Raw genomic sequence first — 23,196 nt, forward strand, 5'->3', positions numbered from 1 at the left:
TTGAATTAAAAAATATTTAGAAAAAAAAAAGGGATGGATAGAACCTGAGGACAAATGTTGGAAGCAAAGCTATACAGAGAAAATCTTACACAGAAGCATACACATACACCTTCACAAAAAGAGGTAAAGGGGGAAAAATCATAAATCCTGCTCCCTGAGATCACCTCCTCAATTTGGGGTGATTCGTTGTCTAAAGGAGGGAGGGAAGGAAGGAAAGAAAGAAAGAACGAAGGTAAAGTATAATAAAGTTATTACAATTAAACTTAATTATTAAGAAAAGGAATTTTTTAAAAAAAGTCATGGACGGATAGAGCCCTAGGACAAATGGTGGAAGCTAGAGTATACAGACTAGATGTCACACAGAAGCATACACGTACACATTCACAAAAAGAGGAAAAGGGAAAAAAATCATAGATCTCGCTCCTAAATTCCACCTCTTCAATTTGGGATCATTCCTTGTCTATTCAGGTATTCCACAGATGCAGGGTATATCAAGTTGATTGTGGAGCTTTAATCCGCTGCTTCTGTGGCTGCTGGGAGAGATTTCCCTTTCTCTTCTTTGTTCTCACAGCTCACAGGAGCTCAGCTTTGGATTTGGCCCTGCCTCTGCGTGTAGGTCGCTGGAGGGCGTCTGTTTTTTCGCTCAGACAGGACGGGGTTAAAGGAGCCGCTGATTCGGGGCCTCCGGCTCACTCAGGCCCGGGGTTGGGGGATGGCGGAAGGAGGGGCACTGCGTGCGGGGCGGGCCTGCGGCGGTAGAGGCAGCGTGACGTTGCGGCAGAGGCCGGCGTGTCGTTGCACCAGCCTGAGGCCCGCCGTGCGCTGTCCCGGGGAAGTTGTCCCTGGATCCCGGGAACCTGGCAGTGGCGGGCTGCACAGGCTCTGCGGAAGAGGGGTGTGGAGAGTGACCTGTGCTCGCACACAGGCCCCTTGGTGGCGGCGGCAGCAGCCCCAGCGTCTCCCGCCCGTCTCTGGGCTCCGCGGTTTTAGCCGCGGCTCGCGCCCGTCTCTGGGGTTTGCGCTTTCAGCCGCGGCTCGCGCCCGTCTCGGGGGCTCGCGCCCTCAGCCGCGGCTCGCGCCCGTCTCTGGGGTTCGCGCTTTTAGCCGCGGCTCGCGCCCGTCTCTGGAGTTCCTTTAAGCAGCGCTCTTAAACCCCTCTCCTCGCGCACCAGGAGACAAAGAGGGAAGAAAAAGTCTCTTGCCTCTTCGGCCGGTGCAGGCTTTTCCCCGAACTCCCTCCCGGCTAGTCGTGGTGCACTAACCCCTTCAGGCTATGTTCAAGCCGCCAACCCCAGTCCTCTCCCTGAGCTCCGTCCAAAACCAAAACCCGAGCCTCAGCTCGCAGCCCCGCCCGCCCCGGTGGGTGAGCAGCAAGCCTCTCGGGTTGGTGAGTGCTGGTCGGCACCGATCGTCTGTGCAGGAATCTCCCCGCTTTGTCCTCCGCCCCCGTCGCTGTGCACTACTCCGCGGTCCCGAAACTCCCCCCTCTGCCTCCCGCAGTCTCCGCCCGCGGAGGGGCTTCCTAGTGTGTGGAAACTTTTCCTCCTTCACAGCTCCCTCCCACTGGTGCAGGTGCCGTCCTTATTCTTTTGTCTCTGTTTTTTCTTTTGCCCTACCCAGTTACGTGGGGAGTTTCTTGCCTTTTGGAGGTCTGAGGTCTTCTGCCAGCCTTCAGTAGGAGTTCTGTAGGAGTTGTTCCACGTGTGGATGTATTTCTGGTGTATCCGTGGGGAGGAAGGCGATCTCCGCGTCTTACTCTTCCGCCATCTTCAAGGTCCCCCAAATCTGCCTTTTTAATGTTATCTATTAGCACTTGGTCCTGTCACAGTCTTCTGTAAGCTCTTATAAATGAATCAATTATATGGATTCCAGACAGTAAATCTGGTTATTGGTCTTCCCATTTATATGTAAAATAGAAATGGTTTGGGGATTACTACTCCCACCAGAAAAAATCCAACCTTGCAGAACATGGAAATGACATCTACCCAGAGAAGCCGAGATTATCATGACTACGGCTAGCCCTTCGTCTATTTCAGAACTCAGGCCCGAGGCCAAAGACTGAGGAGGATAGCTGGGTATGGCCGAGCATAAAGGAATAGAAGTAGAATGGGTTACTTTGCGTCCCCAGATCTCTTGTGCACGTGATGTAGCTACTGCCTGACTTCTCTCCTTTATTAAACACAATGTCAAAGTTAATTACCTCTTTGACCACAACAATAATGTTCATCTAGCCATAAAATAAGAGCTAACTTTTTGCTCTTTTCCCTGTGTTGTTCTTGAGTCAAACTGTCGCCATCACAGCTAATTGGTTCAATTCCAAAAAATATAGAAGCAGAGAACAAGTTTCCATATGCAAAGGGCCAGAGGAAAGAATTCAGAAATTAGAAAGAAATCCATATTCACAACTGTGAAGAGTGACTTATTAAGGTGTAACACTGCTTTTTCAGGAAGTTGTTTGTCCAAATGGACAATGGCTTTCGGTACAATCAGCTTAGAAGGTGATTTACGCCAAAGACACAATTCTCTTCTACATACTTCTGAACCCTGACTTTGGAGCTACCTTCAGCTCCAATGTATGAGACACCTCTGAAAATCCAGCCCATTACTTTAAAATCACACTTCAGTTGAGGCTCAAACGATATTACCTGATTTGATCATTCACTTTGTGAACCCAGTGTCTCAGTTCATTCAGGCTGTTTATTATAACAAAATACCAGAGACTGGGTGGTTTATAAACAACAAACATTTATTTCTTACAGTTCTGGAGGCTGGGGAGTCCAAGGCACCAGCAGACTGCATATGTAGTAGGAATCTACTTCCTAATTCTTAGTCCGCCATTTTCTCACGGTCTTCACGTGGCGGAAGGAGTGACGGAGCTGTGAAGTCTCTTTTATAAGGACACTAATCCCATTATTAACCCCATGAAAGCCCTCATGACCTAATCACCTCCCGAAGGCCCCACCTCCTAATACTGTCACCTTGGGCATTAGGATTTCACATATAAATGCAGGGGGAGGGAGAGGACAAACGTTCAGTCTATAGCACCCAGCTTGACCACGAACTACTGTTGGCTTGTCTCGAAATATTATATATGTTTTCCAATAATGGAAAGGATGCCCCCGGTGAGAAAGTTCAAAAGCACAAGTCACAGTCTCTGAAGCTCATTTCCAAAGGGGATTCCGCAATGGTTGGACGAAAAGTGTTGTTATTGGAATACGTTTACTGTTTCCCAAGATAACTTATCTAAAGTTATCGTGTAAACATCTAAAGGCTGTTTCATGTTATAGTTACCTCCCAGCGTCACGGCTTTGAAGAGTCTTCCCCATAAGTGATGTGCCCTGCAGAGTACATTTCTCTACCACCATCACCCCTGCCCCATAAGTTTCACTTCTTTCTTCTTAAAAACCATACCTAAGGTCAAGTCCTATGTTTTCCAGGAAACTTTTCCTGACCAAGCAGCTTACCCTCAGTCAACTCAGCCAAGATTTCTTAGACATCCCTTTCGTTATTTTTCTCTTTTTCTGCTTGAGATACCTCATTTTCCTATATGTTGTTATCTTTTCGTACATGGTTTCGTATCTACCTCACCAATTAAATTATAAGCTGTCTGAAGGCAAAGATCTCTCTTGAGCTTCACTGTATTTGCCATATCACCCAATACTATGCCTAGTATGTCATAGGCACTCAATAAATATTAATTAGGTAATTGCAAGATGACTCTTTTTCCATCCCACCTTTACCTAATATTTTCTCCTTAAATTTTTTTGACTATGTAAAGCATAAAAGTAAAATGCATAGGCCATTAGATATATCCTTAACTTTGTGCAAATGCTAAAACTCCTCACCCTTGCTTTTTGTCAACACGTATGTACTAAGCACCTCCTATATGAAAGCCACCATCCTAAGTGTTGATACTACAACTGTGTAAGAATAGAGCTCACATTTCCAGTGAGGGAAGAGGGAGATAGTTGATTAATAATAATAGTAACAAATAAAAGCTAATATAGATTATATCAGATGGCGACAGTTGCTGGAGAAAAAGAAATAAAGCATAGAAAAAGAGTAGGGAATACTGGGGGTATGCCGGCAGAAGGTACAATCTAAAATACGATGATCAGGGAAGACTTCAGCAGGAAGGTGATATTTGAGGGAAGACCCGAAGAATATGGGATACCAAACGTTGTAACATGTAGAGAGCACTTGGGATATTCAAAGAAATAAGGATCCATATAGGTAGCTGTAGAAGTCTTGGCGTTTCAGTGGGTGAGCTGAGCCTGACATTCCCTGTCTGGACCCCCCCCAAATAGTTTCATAGCCTTCTGTGCTTACTTACACCTAAATACTAATCGCAATGTGCCATTAATCTTTCACTAAATGTCTCCCTCAAGAGACTATGAGTGATTTGAAGACAAGGATTATCTCATTTATCAATACAAACCTCATAGCATTTAACACAATTCCTCGCCAACTGTGAGAAATCAATAAATGTCTGTTGAATACTGAATAAATCTTCATTCAGCTAAGGAATTCATCTCGTCTAAATGCAAAGCCTAGCCTATCCTAACTTGAGTTAAATGGTGTTTTTGTGGATATATTTGTTTTTACTGTAAACACTTGACAAACTTCTTTTGAAACGAAGAATTAAATCTCTTACAAAAAGTCAAATAAAGCTGACCCCATCACCTCTTTTGGCACTTCTGTCTGGACTGTGGAGAACTTGCCAAATATGGATTTAAAAGAGGTTAGCACGTTTGCTACTGTTCACTAAAGGAGGAACAGCCAGTACAAGAAGAGCTGGTGCAGGTTCCCAAAGTAAAATTTTAAACTAGCACACACAGTACTAATTTGGCCCTAGAGTTATTAACATGAGGAAAGAGTAAAGTTCAAGTCTTCCAAACACTCAAGGGTAAAGGAGATGACTATACAGTTTCCTTGGCGTCATCATGGTTGTATAGAGATGTAACATTCTTGCCGGCTTTTAAGTTGGGGGAGGGAACATGAGGAATGCCAGTTTCTTCTTCACCATGATCTACACCTCATGGAAGAGAAGTTTTCTTTCCCTTTTAACTCACTTTCTGTTCCCCCTCTTATTGAGTGTTAGAGCCCTCAAGGCAGAGAAATCCAGCACTCTGTCATCTAGCCACCTGTCCAAAAGGGCTCTTTACCTGAGAAAGGCTGTCTATTGAGTAGCCCCGAAGGCTGATACCACTCTCCTGTGGATGAGCTCCCTAGCAACAAAGCGTCATGAGGAAGTTTACTCCAATCAAATAAAATCTATTATAATTCTAGTTGATACAACAGGCCAAACAAAGTCATTTGGTATCACTCAATACACAAATGTGAGCATTCCACTGCATCTCTCAAAGCGCTTAGAGAGAACACAGATGACTCAGGGGTCCTGCCATATGCTCCTTGGCCCTGAGCTGGTGTGGCAGTTGCATTGAAATCTGCTGCTGGCTTCTGGCCAGCCAAGAGCCTATTTACTGCTACTGTTCTAGTCTGAATTTTTGGCCAGCTCCAGCTGTTGCTCTTAATGGTAACTCTCTGCCATCCCCAGAGGCAACAGTGTGCCTATAAAAAGCTGCTATAGCCACTCTCAGAGCTCAGGCTCTGTCTCCCTTCCACTTCTAACCCTCTTGACTCATCTGATTTCTCTCCCATTAATCAGACTCTCTTTCTCTGCATGCATCCTTCAGATCGACATACTACCTGGATGGGTTTATCTGATTTTTTTTTAGTTTCTGCCCCAGTTGCTGCCTCTGGGGCTGTTTTTTCAGTGACTGAGCATTAGCCCCCAAGGCCATTGCTAGCCCTTTCAGTACCACACCACAATTATCCCAAGCCACTGCTCACCTAGGAGAGGATGTGGATGGGCTATCATACATGACCACACATCGAAAAGTTAATATAAAACAAATAAAATAAAAGGAATGTATTCAATACCTATGCAACAACATAAATCTGATAGTCTATGATCTTAAGACACGCTTCTACCCTAGAAATAGTGTAAAGGGAATCAACATGGTGCTCCTAGATGCTCTGGGCTCTGCATATGGCCAACACATCAGCAAGAAAAAGATGTGGTGTCTAGATGAGTGGGCAAAAGGTGAATGGAGACTTGATTTCGCCAATTTTTATTATAAAGATTTTTTTTTGGAAAAAGCTAATCATGAACTACCTCAGGAAGCTTCCTAAGTCTTCTGTGTGTCTGTGAACAAAAAGATCTGCCTTTAGGGTGCAGTGAATATTATGGGGTAGCCTAGAGGTCCCCTCTAAACTAGTAAGAAGAGATCCCTGAAGCTTAGATTTCAAAGAAGGCTGGAACTGGCTTTGAAATTATCGTTCTTTATCTTACAGGTGAAAAACCAAGGCCTTGAGAAGTTAAATAGTGAGCCTAATACCCCCTGCTGGAGCTTTTTACGGAGTCTGTTCAGAACTCTGTCCCTAATGCTTTGAGTTTATACATGGTTTAAGTCTCATCTCTCTCTAAACTCTACCTAATGATGTTGAATATCCCTTCCATAAGAGAAGAAACACCGTGAGTTAAGAAATAAGTACATTGCATATAATTTTCCCCAATTTACTCAAAGAAATGAACCCTGAGGTCTCCCTCTGACTCAACATTCCCAGGTGGTGCTGTACCTACATTGGCCTCCGTCTCCCCCAATCAACTGTAAGCCCCGTAAAGGCAGAGATGGTCCTGATAAGTAATGGTTTTCCTATGATTTAGAACATGATTCATTATTAGTACTCAATATGAAGTTATTGAATAGATAATACATCCTCCTAGCATTACCTGTAAGGTGGTCAACACTTAGACATATTGAGTTAACTGTGCCCTGTCACCTCTAATTAGTAAGCTACCTGGGTTAAATTATTTCAAGAAAGTCATGGTTTGGTTATCCTATTAGCTGGTTATCTATGTTCTTTCCATAGAGATTATTATCACCTATAATCTCTACTAGTCTTCTTGAAGTTGGGCACCATAACCGAAAAACAATTTACATCAAGGGCTGTAAAACTGTGCTGTTTGACTTGATAGTTATACTTTAAGAAATCAAATTTTAGGAAATAACTCCCAAGGTAAGTGATGTATAAATGTACCCCAAAGTGTTCAAAGCAGTATAATTTATAAAAGAAAAAAGTTGTCCCTGACTAAAGAGTGAAGTAAATTAGAGTACATTCATAATAAATAGAACCATTCAATGACTATCTATTAAGTACCTACCATGTCCAGGCACTATCCTTGATGCCTGATTGACATTGATTAGCAAAACAGACAAAGATCTCTGCCATAATGGAGTTTGAATCATTAAAAAATTATGTTCTTAAGAGCTTTTAGTTGCACAGAGACATGCTTAACACGACACTAAGTTAAAAAAGAAAAACAAGATACAAAATTATATATTCAACGAGATCTTTATATATTCCCTATATCCACAGGTAACTATTTTAAAAGTCAAAATCTTAGTAGAAGTTGTCTCTGAGTGTTGAAATTGTAAGTTACTATTATTTTTCTTTATGCTTTTCTATATTTTGATATTTTAAATGTTATTTTCAATAAGCTACTTTTATAGTCAGGTAAACAATGGATCAGGTAGAACAGTGAGTAACACAGCCATCTGAGCCAAAGGAATCTGGAACTCTTGTTCTAAAAACTCCTACTCTGTGTTCCTTATAAGTAATATCACTTCTTTAAAGTATAAGTTTCCCAATCTACAAAGCCCTTTTCATCATTCCTTTATCTGGCAGCTGAGAAGAGCAAGCAATAACCAGCCATGTTCAGTGTTAAATGTGTTTGGGGCTGATAAGTTAACTAGTTGATGGGTCAATGTAAGCTGCATTTTGAGATATTACATATTCTAATACCCATGGAATTATTTATATAATGCTACTTTTATACAAAGTAGATCGAGCATCTGTGAGCATGATACACACACACACACACACACACACACACACACACACACACACCCCCTAAAGGGTTACAAAACTATGATAGACAGGTGCTGAAGATTTTCTAAAACAGTCCTAATGTCATTGAATGTTCTTATTATCAATACAGTTAACATTTAAACTAAACATTGTTTCATTTTCACTCTTTTGTGAGACTTTGACCAAATAGATATTTAAACACTAGGAAAAAAAATACTTGGGCTTCCCTGGTGGTGCAGTGGTTAGGAATCTGCCTGTTAATGCAGAGAACACGGGTTCGTAGCCCTGGTCTGGGAGAATCCCACGTGCCGTGGAACAACTAAGCCCGTGCGCCACAACTACTGAGCCTGCGCGTCTGGATCCTGTGCTCCAGAACGGGAGAGGCCGCGATAGTGAGAGGCCCACGCACCGTGATGAAGAGTGGCCCCTGCTTGCCACAACTAGAGAAAACCCTCGCACAGAAACGAAGACCCAACACCGCAAAAATAAATAAATAAAAAATACTTTATCAAACCACGTGTTGTAATTTTTGTTTTAGAATCTAAGGTTACCTAAACAAAGGAGCAACATATAAATATTCAGGGAGTAACATAAATTAGGTGTCTTACATTTATTAGCCCAAATAGATTGTCAAATGTGTGCACACACAGCCAATTGCTCTACTGTCATTTTCCTGTATATCTGCTCAGCTTAAACACACACACACACACACACACAAATGAAGTTGAGAAACTAAGTTAAGCAGGAGAAAGGTGACTTGAAGGCATAAGAAGTTAGGTGAGGGGCTTCCCTGGTGGCACAGTGGTTGGGAGTCAGCCTGCCGATGCAGGGGACGTGGGTTCGTGCCCCGGTCCGGGAGGATCCCACATGCCGCGGAGTGGATGAGCCCGTGAGCCATGGCCACTGAGCCTGCGCGTCCGGAGCCTGTGCTCCTCAACGGGAGAGGCCACAACAGTGAGAGGCCCGCGTAACGCAAAAAAAAAAAAAAAGAAGTTAGGTGAAAGTGAGGAATAGGGACAAAAATATACAGGATCAGAAATTGTAGCATCTCAGCCCTGGTGAGTGGGTAAGGAAGTAGGTACAGGACACAGGGAGAGTGGGTGTTGGATCTTTCTGAAGTATATGGAACTGGTCAGTTAACACCTTTGAAAGGAAAAAAAAAGCCTCAAATACTTGATTAATGCCCCAAGCAGAATAAGTTCAAGATTATCTGTCTAACCAAAAGATTCGCTTCCAGGGTAAAGCTCGTGATGACGTGAAAGAATGGCAGGTTCGACTTACTGCAGTCGGTCCAAGTATGATAGTTGTTGTTCGATGAGTAGGAATAATGTATGCTGCCCTCTAAACAAGGTGGCTTGCAGAAAGGGGTCACTATGGGAGGATAGGAAAGTAACACAAAAAACTGTTCCAATTTTGTTCCAAATTGGTAGCTAAAAGGAAAGCAATCCCTTTCACCCTGGAAGTCCAAAGAGTTTCCCAACTATGACATGTGAACAAGGCAGGCTTAGAGAAAAATTGTAAGGGTCAGAGAGTCTGTAAAGCAGTGCCACCGAGGGCTTGATTCCGAGGACACAGGTGGTAGGAGGGGAAGCAGCAGTCCCTGGGGAGTATATATATAGATTCCAGTCCCTAAATAGCTTGACCTTGTACCACGCAAGGAACACAGTGAGAAGAGGAAGGACAGGGGACAGGGACTCAGATTATTTTTTCCTGTTATGTTCATCTTTCCTATTTATTTTATTGGGCTTATTTCTTAATATAATGGCAATACAGATTAATATATGTTTATTGTGGAAAATACACAGAGGCAGACTAACACAAAAATAGAAGTAAATACCACCTGTAATCTCATCCCTCAGAGAAACTCGTCTTGAACATTCTGACATAAATCCATCCAGCTGTCATTTTGTTTTCAATGTATATAAAGTTGTCTGTTTTTTTAAAATTGGGAATCATTGTGAATATACTGCTTTGTAACCTGCCTCTTAAATTTTAAATAATATCTTGATCATTTGGCAATATCATTAAATAGTCTTCTAAAACGTGGTTTTTAATGGCTGCATGCAATGCTGTCATGTGGATACCCTCTCATTTAGCCGACCTGACCACACTTTCAACTGATTCTGACCCACACATAGCGTGTGATGCACATCATCATACACAGGGCTGTAACAAACCTCGTTTTTGTTTTTCTTCTAGATACCTTTCTTGAGGTGAAATGGGGTGAATGGCTATGCATCTTTTCAGGTATTTGATGTCGAATTGTCCTCTAGAAAAAGGCTGCTGCTCTATATTCCATCAGCAGTATATGAGTATGCCTGTTCTCCCTGCACCCTCAGTCACGTTAAATATCACAATATTGTAGTGAAGAGAATCTGTTGGGTTTATATTTAAATGTAAGTGCTATATTGTAATTGCAATTGCAGTTTTTTAAATTATTGGTGAGATTTCCCTTGTACTTATTCACATCTTGTGGTTTAACATAAAAGTAAAATGAAAATGCACTTGTCTCTTGCACACATTCTTTTACACAAAAGCAGATGGAGACACTTACCTCCACTCATTCCCAGCGCCTGCGGTACTATTTTCCTCACTGTCGTTTTTCCCACCTAAGTGTCAGTAAAATGGTTAATAAAAGGAAGAGAGGGGAGAATAGCAAAAGAGGTGTCGAAAAGTTTGGAAGAGGGAAGTGGCTTATGTTTCGACTTCAGTGTCCCTGTCATCAAGGAGCCAGTGAATATTTGCCAGAGATTATCGGAAACCCTCAGAAGTTGGTATTAAGAAGAGTTCAGTCTTCACATTCCCTCTTCTAAGCCCAGGCCTGAGAGCTGCTTCTCCTAGGGAAGAAGGTGGGTGGTTACCTAGAGGTGGACATAGAACCAGTCCTTGTGTCCGAGCAAGTACCCAGGCAAAGATGCTTAACTGGGTTCTGTCCAGCTTAGCATTGTCAATCCCAAAGTGTCTCGGTCTGAACAAAAAATATGTGGCCACTGTATTGGACTGAATTGTGTCACCCAAAAGATATCCACTTGCAATCTCAGAATGTGACCTTATTTGGAATGATCTTTGCAGATGTAGTGAAGGTAAGGATCTCAAAGTGAGACCATCCCGAGTGAGGGTGGCCTTTAATACAATGAGGAGAGCCCTGTATGAGACAGAAAGGGGAAGACGGAGACACAGGGGAGAAAGTCATGTGACAACTGAGGCACGAAATGGAGATCACGCTGCCACAAGCCTAGGAACGTCAAGGACTGCCAAGAGCCACCAGAAGTGAGGAGAGAGGAGTGGATGGCTACTCCCTCAGCGCCTCCAAAAGGACGCCACCCTGCCAACGTCTTGATTTAGGACTTCTGGCCTCCAGAACCGTGAGAAGGTAAATTTCTGTTGTTTTAAGCCACCTGGTTTGTGGTACTTTGCGACAAACAGCCCTAGGCAAGTAATATTGTCACCCTGATTTGGAGAGGCCATCGGGCGGTCGAGATAGAAATGCAACCTCCTGTCTATAGGAAGGTAAAGTGAAAAGTGCATGTTGAGAGGTCGGGCACTTCCATGAGCCTTCATTTTTTTTTTTTTTTTTTTAATTGGAGTATAATCCCTTTACAATGTTTTGTTAGTTTCTGCTGTACAAAGAAGTGAATCAGCTATGTGTGTACATATATCCCCTCCCTCTTGAACCTCCCTCCGGCCCCCCCATCCCACCCTTCTAGGTCACCACAGAGCACCAAGCTGAGCTCCCTGTGCTCTACAGCAGGTTCCCACTACCTCTCTGTTTTACATACGGTAGCGTAGATACGTCAATCCCAACCTGCCATCATCCCACCCCCCTTCCCCCACTCAGCTTCAGAGCTCAGTTTCCAGGTTTATGCATCCAGCTGTTCCCAGCACAGGCAGGAGACGGGAAGAGATTTCTCTGGAGAAGCCAACTGCCCTGGCTAGTGTCCCACTGGAACCCTCCTCTGTGAGGCCCACAAGTCAACCAGCTCTGCCCGTGCAGAAACAGCTTCCAGTCATATTTCCGTGCCACCCTCTTAACTATAAATGGAAACCAAATCATCATAAACGGAAGAAAATTCAGAGAATTAAGAGCCTGGCATGCAGAGATTTGCAAGTTAGTGGAGCGTCACATTCTCTAGGAAACTGGCCCTCCTTCCCACAGCCCCAGATCCCTCTATCTTGCCCTGGATTCCTACAGTATGACCACCTAGTCCTGTGGCATTTACGAGGGCTTTTATATCTATTTTCCTCTTTCAGACGCTGAGTTCCATATTTCATACATCCCTGTCTTCCCCACAGCACTGACTCCAGTCAAGGGTCTCCATAAATATGACTAAAGATGGGACTCACGTTGTCATGCATTCCGCCCCCCCCCCTCCGCCCCACACACACGCATATTCAGCCTAACCTTGCTGCGTCAACCAGCAAACCCATGTTCTGAGTCCCAATGGCTGGACACATCATTCACAAGTGCACCCATGGATTGAGTGCTTCCAGATGCCAGGCACTCTGCTAAGAGTTTGACTCAATCTTTGCAGAACCCTGGAAGCTAAGAACTGCCATTGTCCCCCATTTTACAGGCAAAGAAACCAAGGCTCCCAAAGGTTTCTCAATTCATCCAGGATCACACAGACTAGATTTGGGCTTAGGCAATTTAACTTCATATCCTGGGCCCTTCAATCTTTTTTTTTTTTTTTAGTTTTTTTGATGTGGACCATTTTTAACAGGTTTATTGAATTTGTTACAATATTGCTTCCGTTTTATGTTTTGGTTTTTTTGGTCACAAGGCATGTGGGATCTTAGCTCCCCAACCAGGGGATCGAACCCGCACCCCCTGCACTGGAAGGCAGGTTCTTAACCACTGGACTGCCAGGGAAGTCCCTGGGCCCTTCAATCTTAAGCCAGGTTCTTCCTCTGACATTACATGGGTCATTCGATCTGGCCATAAGACTCATTCACCCCTTCTCCATTGATAGCCTCCCCAGCACCAGACATCACAGGCACTCACAAGTTAAATCTAAAGGCTATGCCAAGAAGACAGAGAGGGAATTCACTGGCCAGTGTCATAGATGGGGCTCCCAACTGTGGAGTGGAAAGCAGCCAAGCCCAGAGCCTCACACAGGATCCTTCCAGGCCCCACTGAGGTCCTGAGGGATCTCAGCCAATAGGGCTTCCAGTCGGTGCTCCTTTGCAGTGATGAGACTTGCTTTTGGAAGGCTGAAGAGCACAGGAGGAGAAAGGAATAATCCTTCTTCTCTGCACAAACTCAGGCGAACATGGCCTCCTCCAGAGAGTAGCGCAGGTTGAATATAAATCTTGGCGATAGCCGCTGTGGGTAAAAATCTACTCTGGTTCCCACACCGCAACTTGGGTAGAGATTAAGTCTTTTGGGAAGTAGATAAACTTCTTTCGGCCTCTAGGATCCCACAGCATATTGAAGCAGTGGTTGTACCCAGCGGCCCTCTAGAATTACTTATGCTTAAAATTATGCTTAAAAAAAATGGGAGTTCACGTAAACCCATGAGGAAGCTCAGTGACCTTGCAGTCTGTGGTCAGCTGAATAACGGCCCCACCAAAGATACCGAGGATGTAATCCTTGGAACCTGTGGATGTTACCTTATATGGCAAAAGAGACTTTGCTGGTGTGATTAAATTAAGGGTCTCAAGATGAGGAGATTACCCTGAATTACCCAGGTGAGCTCTGAATGCGATCGCTCAGTAAAAACTCCAATGGAACACAGCCCTGCTGACATCTTGAGTTTGGTCCAGTGAAACTCATTCCAGGCTTCTTTCCCCCAGAACTGTAGCAGAGTAAATGTGTGTTGTGTTAGGCCACCAAATTTGTGGTCGTTTGTTAAAGCAGCCACAGGAAACTAGTACACAGACTCACGCCTACGAGTGAATAATCCGTTTATTTTGCATTCATTTAGTCTCTCCATTTTCCTTGTTACTAAAGAAGTAGCAAACATAATCATCAGATGCTTTGTGAACAAAGAATGGCAACAGCTGGTCTAGCAAATGCCGCTGCTAACTGCTAGCAGACTGGCTTCCCATTTCTTCTGATTTGGAGGAAGGGTAAGTACGGGGCAGGCTTCAATAGGATCCATGTGTCCCAAAGTCCATTAAGATCATCTGCTGTTTCTCAACAAGTACCGAGGTAACACACTGCAAATTCCCAGCTATCAGCATGATGCCACAGCCCCAGACAATTGCTTCCCTGAAACTCCATCCCACATAGGTGGAGAGAGGCTGAAATCACAGTGTGATCGTGGTGTCTGCAGATCAAGGGCAAGGTATAAAGTTCTCTCTTTTCCTCAATAGGAAGGAACAAAGCTAGGGGACAAAATGGACTTAGCCACTGTAACTCAATTCCTATTGTTTGGGCCAAGTTGACATTTTGAATAAGAGCTTTGAGGAAATTGTTCAAGACATTTGATAGACAGTTTTGGCCACATTCCAGGCACATCCAGTCTTCTGTAGCATTGGGTGGTAGACAGTAGATTGCTCTTAGAATTAGACGAACTCACCTTTGACACTTCACATCCGGGCCTCAGTATCCTCATTTGTAAAATGCGAGGATTGGATTAGATCGGGGTTTGCGTGCCAGAACCCCTTTATTTTTTATTTTATTTTATTTTATTTATTTATTTTTTGCAGTAGGTGGGCCTCTCAGTGTTGTGGCCTCTCCCATTGCGGAGCACAGGCTCCGGACACGCAGGCTCAGCATCCATGGCTCACGGGCCCAGCCGCTCCGCGGCATGTGGGATCTTCCCGGACCAGGGCACAAACCTGTGTCCCTGCATCAGCAGGCAGACTCTCAACCACTGCGCCACCAGGGAAGCCCCAGAATCTCTTATCTACTGGTTTCATTGGTCTGCGTTGTCAAAATAGTTTAAATATCATTGCTCAGTATGTAACTGAGAGATAGTCTTTTTTGCATAGTCTATATGCAATAAAAATTATTTTTCCTTTTACAGATAAAACTACGTAGAATGAGCAGCATTCTTTTTAAATTCTCAGTAGAGATGACTATTTTTTGAAGGGAGTACTTCAAGAGTGCAATCAAAATAATGCCAGCTGGAACTATAACTATCTTATTTGTGATAGTGAAGTCCTATGCTAACCAACCAAGTATTTAACTGAATATCACATTTCAAAGCCCCTAATTCAACCCTAGATATAAACATGTGTCTGAATTGCTAGATGCTTTGCCAAACTTTAATGCATGATATAAACTTGTAGAAGCTATCACAACATACACTTTAAAACTATGAAGTCTCTAACATCAAGACACCCGGTAGAAAGTGCTGATCATCCCTTGTGAAAGAAATTAACATATGCGGTACTATAGGTGCCATAGGTGAGAAAGTACTTATCGGTGAATATTTTCCACAGTCACAAACTTAAGAAAATGCATTTGCAGTTCATCAGGCTGTTAGCTCTGTGTTATTTACTGTGCAAGGGCTTCCTCTTTTTCTTTCACTTTTGCTCAGGAAAGTGTTTATCTTGCTGGTAGGCAGAGCTGGAGGGTTGGAAAGACCCTCCGCACAGATGAGCATTTCCTGGAAGACATGGAGATTAAAGGGATTCTGTGGATCTGCCCAAGGCGGCAGTTCCTGCCTGCTCCATTCACACGATTGCTTTCTTTTGTATTACATCACTGCCCTGCCTTGACTGCTCTAAATTAACTGCTAGGAATCAAAGTATCGATGACCACTGTAGAGAGATATTCATCTTCTCTCCTAGCACAGCAGCATGGCTATGGGTTTTGAAAAAGGATCCCAGCTCTACCAGCAACCAGTGGTGTGTCCTCAACCTCCATGAGTCTTGGCTGGGACTGAAACCAAGTAGGACCCTATGGGGATCTCCTGGGTATAAATCCTTTTCATGTCCCCTGTTTCTTTCTTTTTTTTAAATAAATTTATTTATTTATTTATTGGCTGCATTGGGTCTTCGTTGCCGTTGTCGTTCCTCGTTGCGAGGGTTTTCTCTAGGTGCAGCGAGAGGGGGCTACTCTTCATTGTGGTTCGCGTGCTTCTCATTGCAGTGGCTTCTCTTGTTGTGGAGCACGGGCTCTAGGCACACGGGCTTCAGTAGTTGTGGCTCTCAGGCTCTAGAGTGCAGGATCAGTCGATGTGGTGCATAGGCTTAGTTGCTCCAGGACATGTGGGACCCTCCTGGATCACGGCTTGAAACTGTGTCCCCTGCATCGGCAGGCGGATTATTAACCGTTGTGCCACCAGGGAAATCCCATTTCTGGTTTGTAGGAAACCCCTATGCCCAGTCAGGCTGTGACGTGTGTCTCTGAGTGAGGTTAGATTTGGCTCAAAGGGGAAGGTACCCCACTCCCCATCCCCTGGAGGGTTAGGGATTCCAGCATAGCTCTCGCCATAAAACGCCTCCAACAAACCATCTCCTAATTCGCATGTTCTTGACCCTTTTATATTCCTTCATCTAGGTGAGAGTCACTTGGATAAGAGAGATAACTGGTTCTAGAAGATCTCTTTTGAAACATGCATATGGATGGATGATAGGTAAATTTGGTATCTGACATTTATTGCATCTTTTTAAAAAATTAAGATTAATTCATAAACCATAAAATTCACTCATTTAAAGACTATAATTCAGTGGATTTTAGCATATTCATGAGGTTGTGCAAACATCACCACTATCTAATTCCAGAACATTACCATCACTCGCCAAGAGAAACCCCATACCCAGGAGCAGTTACGCCCCATTCTCCACTTCCCACAGCCCTGGCAACTACTAGTCTACTTTCTATCTCCATAAATTTGCCTATTCTGGATATTTCATATACACAGAACTAAACAATATGTGGCTTCTCTCACTTAGCGTAATGTCTTTAAGCTTCATCCATATCGTAGCACACATCACTATTTCATGGCTTCTTATGGCTAAAAAATAGCATTGCTTAGATATACCACATTTTGTCTATCCATTCATCAACTGATGGACATTTAGGTTGTTTTCATCTGTTGGCTGTTACGACTGATACGTACAAGTTTTTGTGTGGACATTTCTTCAGTTCTCTTGGGTTTATACTTAACAGTGGAATTGCTGGGTGACATGGTGACCCCATGTTGACCCTTTTGAGAAAATGCCAGCCTATTTTTCAAATTGCTACACCATTTTGCAATCCTAAATGTATGAGGGCCTGATTTCTCTTCATTCTTGTCAATATTTGTGGTTGTCCATCTTTTTTATTATAGCCACGCTAGCGGCTGTGAAATGGTTATCTCATTGTGATTTTGATTTGCATATCTCCAATGACTAATGACGTTGACCATCTTTTCATATGCTTATTGACCATTTGTATATCTTCTTTGGTGAAATGTCTATTCAAATCCTTTACCTATTTTTTAATTGGGTAATTTGTCTTTTTATTGTTGACTTGTAAGAGTTCTTTACTCTCAATATCAGACTCTTATCAGATATACGATTTGCAAATATTTTCTCCCATTCGGTGGGCTGTCTTTTCACTTCCTTTTTTTTTTTTTTATTGCGGTATGTGGACCTCTCACTATTGTGGCCTCTCCCGTTGCGGAGCACAGGCTTCAGACGCGCAGGCTCCATACGTGCAGGTTCAGCGGCCATGGCTCACGGGCCTAGCCAGCATGTGGGATCTTCCCGGACTGGGGTACGAACCCATGTCCCCTGCATCGGCAGGCGGACTCTCAACGACTGCACCACCAGGGAAGCCTTTCACTTTCTTATTAGTGTTCTTTGAGGCATAAAGGTTTTTAATTTTGACGTGGTCCAACTTATCTATTTTTTTCTGTTGTTGACTTGTGCTTTAGGTGTCATAGCTAAGAAATCATTGCCTAATCCAAGGAAGATTTACACCTTTGTTTTCTCTTAAGAGTCTTGTTATTTTATCTGTTACATTAATTTGGTCCATTTTGTATTAATTTTTTTATATGGTGTGAGCATTTGTTGTATCTTGACACTAAATTAAAACCTCCAACTCAGCATCCTGTTACATAAGTAAATCAATTATATTTTTATAAATAGAGGTGGCTAAAAACATCTAAGCCATTAAAGAAAAGTATTTTAAGCGCTTTAAAATATTTATGTGCTATAAAAATTAAAGTAGTTATTGGTGTGTACATTATAAATCACCCTTATGTATTAAAAGAGATCCCCTAAGGTCCTTATTAGGCAACAGATTATTGACTTTATTTGACTTGCTATTTTTACTTAAAAGCAATGCAAGCAGCATTTCTTTAAAAGTCATAATGCATACATTTGAGTTATTCTAACACTCAATAACTAACTTCTTTAAGGAAAAAATCATTACAAATTAACATATTACTCTTATGGCTAGAACCTATCAATACCTTAGGCACACGTTAACAAAATATTATCACTCAAAATTATTCTTGCCAAAGTGTAGGTGCCTGACAAAGAGAAATAACCTTGTAACATTTCTGATTTCTTCTTAAATGAAGTCTTGGATAAGATGAAATGTTAACAAACAGAACTGTTGGTAGACTGCCATTGGAACTCACAGCATTCAGAAATTTATGAAAACATAAGGAGAATACATGTCTAATTCAGTGGATGTGAGAGGAGAAATGGGGAAGGAAACTAGAGACAGAGACATATTTTTTTAAGAAAAACCTTATGACAGAGGCACCCGAAAAACAATAAAGGATGTAATTTTGGCGTTAGACTTCCTATTCTGCAACTCAGTTCCACTACTGACCAGTTGTGTGAACTTTAGTGAGTTAACCTTTGTAAAGCCTCAGTTTCTTCCTCTGTAAAATGGGTTTCATGACAGTATCCGTCTCGTAGGATTGCTATGAAGATTGAATTAGTGAATGCAGGTAAGGCACTTAACTCAGTTCCTTGTTTATAGAGAGAACCCAATAAATGTTAGTTTTATTATTTATTATTGTTTTTAAAAATTTTGTACAGCTCCCCAAATTTCTGAAAATTCTTGGCTTCCAGAATTAAATTCCTTTTCCTTGGAGTTGCCATACGATACATAACTTCAGAATAGGACCCCAAGCAAAACATTTCTGTATACAGGTGAGTTTAGTTTTCCTTTAGTCTTTGGTCATGAATTTGAGGGAACTAATTCCCTACTGGGAGAAAACAAGCTTGGAAGGAACATGAAGTAGTTATTACACAATAAACATGAGGAAAGGCCACCTAAGTAAGAAAAGGGGAGACAAAATAGTCTAAAATGAATCCTATAAATGATAACTAAAGTTGCCAGAGAATCAATAGGAAAACGCAAGGTGCCTTAGTTCTAGCTTAACTCTGACAGTGGGTAAAACAGACCACTAAACTTCTCTGGGTTTCACTTTTCTCACTCGGCAAATGAGGTTTGGGATTTTATCTGATGATTGTTAAAGTCCACTCCAGATTAAACAATCCAGTGGTTACACTTCCAAAATAGTTGTGACCATTCATTTATTCTCAGTTTAATCCAAGACTATGTCAGAAAGCAACATTGGAGAGATTCACTCTTATAGTGAGAGCACATGTAATCATAGTAACACAAATTTTTCATTTCTTTTTCAAGTTATCTATCTAATATTTTGAATAGGTAATAGATTCATTTAACTCAGACAACAAAATCGCAAAAAGGTATACTATAAAAAGCCTTCCTTGGGCTTCCCTGGTGGCGCAGTGGTTGAGAGTCCGCCTGCCGATGCAGGGGACACGGGTTCGTGCCCCATTCCGGGAAGATCCCACATGCCGCGGAGCGGCTGGGCCCGTGAGCCATGGCCAGAGCCTGTGCTCCACAACGGGAGAGGCCACAACAGTGAGAGGCCCGCGTACCGCAAAAGAAAAGAAAAAAAAAAAAGCCTTCCTTACCCATTTGGTTCCAATCCTTCCCCTCCAACACACACGCATGTGCACACACACCAGTAACAGTGATTTCACTTTCTTGTTATGCTTCTGGATATTGTTTATAAATTTATATATGTAAGGCAACACAAACATATGTTTTTTTCTCCTCTTCTACATACCAATAATACATAATACTTTCTTTTACAGGCACCGAACATTTCATTGTGTGTATGCATCATAATTTATGTAACTAGTCCCACTGATGACTATACAGTTTTCCAGTCCTTTCTATTTTGTTAAGGAACCTTTTTTCAATCAAAAAAAATGAGTATTAAATGTTATCAAATGCCTTTTCCACATATATTGGGACAAATGACCTTCATAGTTTCAGCTACTGATTTGCTAAATTATGTTCAACTTCCTATCTGAAAATCATCCTTTTGTCCCTAAAGTAAACCCTTCATTGGGATGAGTTAGTTTTTAATGTGCTGTTGGAGTCTGTCTGCCAATATTTATTCAGGCTTTTTGTCTTGATAGCTGTGTCATACTATGCATGGCTTTCTTTTCACGCTCTCTTTGTTGCGTTGTGAGGACAATACTATCCTGGCTTCGTAAAACTCATTTTGAAGCGTTCCCCTTTTCTGCTCTGAAACAGCCATTGGACTTATCTGTTCTTGAACGATTTGGTAGAACCTCTCTGAGAAACCATCTGGGCCCGGGGCTTTCCAAGGTTTCGCTTTCACAAACTTCTCTATTTTGTTTGTATTATATGTCTAGCTTATATTTCAGTTTTGTTTTGCTTTTTAAGCCTCAGGAACATAAAGTTAGATTTATCAGACTCTTCAGTTCATGGCACCTTATTATCACTGGTTTCACAAGGCCCCTCTTATTTATTCTTTCAAAGTATCTCTTCCTTTTCATCCCCACATTCCCTCCCCTTCCATTCCCCCTCATAGGAGACCATTCTAACATGTTTTATGTATTTCTTTTTTTTTTTTAACTATAATACTGTTTATCAAAGTATTAGATTTTATACATTTACACCTTTTAATCACTTCATATATATTATTATATCATACACTCAGAATTGTCGATCTTTTATCTTAAGACACACATTTTTCTTTTACCATTTTTTTAGTACTCTTATTTTTATCTATTTATTTAACTTTTTTTTTTACATTAGGTCCTTGTTGGTTATCTATTTTAAATACAGTAGTGTGTACATGTCAATCCCAAACTCCCAATCTATCCCTCACCCCTAACCCTCCCCCCACCACAACCATAAGTTCATTGTCTAAGTCTGTGAGTCTGTTTCTGTTTTGTAAATAAATTCTTCTTTTTTAGATTCCACATATAAGCGATATCATATGATATTTGTTTTTCTCTGTCTGACTTACTTCACTTAGTATGACAATCTCTTACGTATTTCTTTATAAAAAAATATATCCTTGCAAACTGTGCATTGTTTTTCTGTGTGCGTGGATTCTCTGATTTACATAAAAGCTATTGTGCTACAGTCATCCCACCGGATCCACAGGGTATTGGTTTCAGGACCCCCATGGATACCAAGATCCGATGACACTCAAGTCCTTTGCATAAAATGGTACAGTACAGTCAGCCTTGCACATCCATGGATTCAGAACCCATGGATACAGAGGACTGGCTTCTATGTTTCATTCCATTTGCTACCTTTTTTCTCAAGCACTGTGTTTAAGACCCATCCATGTCACCGTGCAAACATGGAACCCACTGCTTCTAACTGGTGCAATAAACTCCAAGGTGTTCACCCACTTAATCGTACATCACTACTCTTCCAGTGATGGACACCCAGGACCCCTGCCGCCACAAGAGGCTCAGCAGTTAATATCCTTGTACCTAGCCCCTTAGGAACCTATGTGAGAATTCATCTGGTGGACTTCCTAACCATAGGGTAAATGTCTATGTAATCTAACCAAAATGGCTGAACAGCCTACACTCTACGTGTATAAGGATTTCTATGCCGTGAACCCCACTGATTAGTTTTCTAACTGTTGTCAGTCCAATAGGTGTATACCATATACCATTGTTATTTGAACTTTGATTTTTCTTTCTCTTCAAATACTGGTTAGCTTTTGAGGTGTCCTTATCAGCATCCTGCCTGTTCATATCCTTTGCTCACTTTCTAATTGGACTTGCTGTATCTTTCTTTTTGGTTTTCAAAAGTTTCTTGATTAATCTAGATATTAGTCCTTGGCTTAGCCATTGCAAATACCTTCTCTCATTCTGTCATTGATTTAGTCATGACAAACATCATGTTTAGTCAAACATCATCACTTTAGTCCTGATGATGTTTGTTAAACAGAAATCCTTAATTCTGATGTAATTAAATATCTCAGATTTTTCGTTTATGCTCTCACTTTTGTTATATAATTTTAAAAATCTCTGTTCTAGGTAACAAAAATATTCTTCTGTATTTTTTTCTATTAAATTTTTCTTTGAAATTTAATTATCTAATTAAATCCATTTAATATTCACCTTTATTTGAGATGCTTGGGATGGATCTACATGAATTTTTCTCCAGGATTTTCTAAAAACACCTTAACTGGATGTGTAGTGGTGAGGGTTAACTTTATGTTTCAGTTTGGCTGACCATGATGCTCAGATGTGTTCTGGATATTTTTGTGAGGGTGTTTTGGCACGAGATTAACATTTAAATTGGTGGATTTGAGGAAAGCAGACTACCCTCCATCTTGTGGGTGGGCCTCATCCAATCAGGTGAAGGCTCAAGTAGAACTAAAGATGGACCTCTGCTGAGCGAGAGGGAATTCTGCAGCAAATAGTCCTCAGGCTTAAACTACAGCACAGGAAGCTCTTCTGTGATCTCCAGTTTACCAGCTCGCCCTGCAGAGTTTGGATATGCCATCCTCTGTAATCATGTGTTATGACTGTTAAATTAATGTTTGTTAACTAGAGCCGCAGGGTGCTGGATGGTGAGCCACAATTCAACAAAAGGCCAGGAGGAACTGAAATAGAGATGTTTATTACTCATAGGTCCTGGAGGAAGTACACAGCAGACCTCACAGGGCCACATAGAGAGGTCAAGGCAGGGTAAAATATTCTGTAATTTTGGTTTTGCATTCCTCTTTGACTCAAGTGTTACCTAAGAAACTTTAAAAAAAAATTTTCCAGGTGAGTAGTCCTTTTATTGTTTGGGTTTTTTCTTCGAATTTTTTTTTTTCCATTATAATCAGGACATGAGTTTTGTACAGATGTTACTTTTCAGACTTCACTTAGTTTTCTCTGTGTCCTAATATATAGTTATTTTTCGGTGAACATTCCATGGCCACTTGGGGGAAAATGTATGCTTTGTATTCATGGGACAGTGTATAATATATATCAATTGACTTTCTCTTGTTAATTTTGTTATTTATATCTTCTGCTGCCTTTATTACTTTATATTCACTT

The sequence above is a fragment of the Phocoena phocoena genome, chromosome 7 (assembly GCF_963924675.1).
Source record: "Phocoena phocoena chromosome 7, mPhoPho1.1, whole genome shotgun sequence".
Lineage (NCBI taxonomy): Eukaryota > Metazoa > Chordata > Mammalia > Artiodactyla > Phocoenidae > Phocoena > Phocoena phocoena.